Raw genomic sequence first — 2,500 nt, 5'->3', positions numbered from 1 at the left:
CGGGGGCAGCGGTAGCACCGGAGGGAGGGGGGGAGAGAGAAGCACCCTGACTACTGTAACATCCTCAGACCCGCGCGGGCAGCGGTAGCACCGGAGGGAGGGGGGGGAGAGAAGCACCCTGACTACTGCAACATCCTCAGACCCGCACGGGCAGCGGTAGCACCAGAGGGAAGGGGGGGGAGAGAGAAACACCCCGGCTACTACAGTATGTTACATCCCGCGCGGGCAGCGGGAGAAACCGGAGAGAGGAGAGGGGGGAAGATGTATCAGTGTATATATAAATATTTAAAGTGTATTCCCCCACCTCAAGCATGTGTCCAAACTCCTCCATGACCGGATCAGTGCAGGAGCTGACACAATTATACAAGAGGATACTATGGAGGAGGAGGAAACACGCACTAGGAGACAACGCACGAGTAGGGCACGTACTCCCCCCGGGCCCCCCCCCCCCCCCCCCCAATATTACTTACCCGTGCAGAAAGGGCGGTTTGAAGTCCTGGCAAATCCATCCCGCATCACAGCCAATCAGCGCCGTTTTTTTTTTTTTTTCCGAGCAGGGGATTTTTTTTTTTTACACAGCAGGGGAAAGGTTACTGGCCACGAGCCAATATCCGATCGCAGCTGGCGAGTTGGCGACCGGGGTTTGTCGAGCACTGTATATATATATATATATATATATATATACAGTGGTTCGACAAACCTATACATTTGCTCGCCACGGGCGAGTGGATTTAACCCCCGGGCGAGTAAATATTGGCCCAAGCAGCACACGTTTGGTACTAGGTGGCGAGTAGATTTTTTTGTGTGTCTGAGTAGATTTTTTGGTGATTTGTCAACCACTGTATATATATATATATATTGTATATTGTATATTGTATATTGTATATTGTAACATCGCCGGAAGAAGAGATCAGTGTATCTCGAAAGCTCACACAAATAAAAGCATTTCGTTAGCCACAGAACAGTATCATCTATTTATTTTTTGATTATATATATATATATATATATATATATATATTTATATTATATATATATATATATATATATAGTATTCGACAAATAATAATAACCACACGCCCGTGGCGAGTGGATTTAGGCCGCTGGCGAGCCGTGCTGCAGCTCTATTAATTTCCCCCTGCTCGCGCCAACATTTTCAATTTTTGGTTTTTAATAAATTAATAAATAATTCCTGTCCCTGATTGGTCTGACGCGCCCCCGATCCCCGCTTGCTGCCAGGGGCTCTGACTTCCGTCCCCATACAATCAATTTCCTCCCGCAGGACCCCAAATGTCACCCGATGTCCCCCCGCAGGCCCCCCCAATGTCACCCGCATGCCCCCACATAAAATCAATTTCCCCCGCAGGCCCCCTGATGTCCCCCGCATACCCCACATACAACCGATGTCCCCCAGCATGCCCCCTGATATCCCCCGCAGGCCCCCCCGATGTCCCCCGCAGGCCAACACATACATCCGATTTCACACCCGCAGGCCCCCACATACACCCCGATTTCCCCCCGCAGGCCCCCCAATGTCACCCGATGTCCCCCGCAGGCCCCCACATACAACTGATTTCCCCCACAGGCCCCCCAATGTCACTTGCATGCCCCCACATACAATCAATTTCCCCGCAGGCCCCCTGATGTCCCACGCAGGCCCCCCCGATATCCCCCGCAGGCCCAACACATACACCGATTTCACCCCGCAGGGCCCCCACATACACCCGATTTCCCCCGCAGGCCCCCCCAATGTCGCCCGATGTCCCCCGCAGGCCCCCACATACACCTGATTTCCTCTGCAGGCCCCCCAATGTCGCCTGATGTCCCCCGCAGGCCCCCAATGTCACCTGATGTCCCCCGCAGGCCCCCCAATGTCACCTCGATGTCGCCCGCAGGCCCCAGATACCCACATACCTCTGGTGAGTGGGAATCCCGGCTCCGTTTCTTGTAGTGTGTGGTGTGTGTGTGAGAGTGTGTGTGTGTGTGTGTGTGTGTGTGTGTGTGTGTGTGTGTGTGTGTGTGTGTGTGTGTGTGTGTGTGTGTGTGGTGTGTGTGTGTGTGTGTGTGTGTGTGTGTGTGTGTGTGTGTGTGTGTGTGTGTGTGTGTGTGTGTGGTGTGTGTGTGAGAGTGTGTGAGAGAGGGTGTGTGTGAGAGAGGGTGTGTGAGAAGGTGTGTGTGTGAGTGAGAGGGTGTGTGTGAGTGAGAGGGTGTGTGAGAGTGAGTGTGTGAGAGTGAGAGTGTGTGAGAGTGAGAGGGTGTGAGAGTGAGTGTGTGTGAGAGTGAGAGGGTGTGAGAGTGAGAGTGTGTGAGAGTGAGTGTGTGTGTGTCTGTGAGTGTGAGTGTATGTGTGTCTGTGAGTATATGTGTATCTGTGAGTATGAGTGTCTGAGTGTGTGTCTGAGTGTGTGTCTGTGTGTGTGTGTGTGTGTGTGTGTGTGTGTGTGTGTGTGTGTGTGTGTGTGTGTGTGTGTGTGTGTGTGTGTGTGTGTGTGTGTGTGTGTGT

Source organism: Ascaphus truei, chromosome 2 (genome assembly GCF_040206685.1).
Source record: "Ascaphus truei isolate aAscTru1 chromosome 2, aAscTru1.hap1, whole genome shotgun sequence".
Lineage (NCBI taxonomy): Eukaryota > Metazoa > Chordata > Amphibia > Anura > Ascaphidae > Ascaphus > Ascaphus truei.
This window is presented reverse-complemented; position numbering follows the sequence as displayed.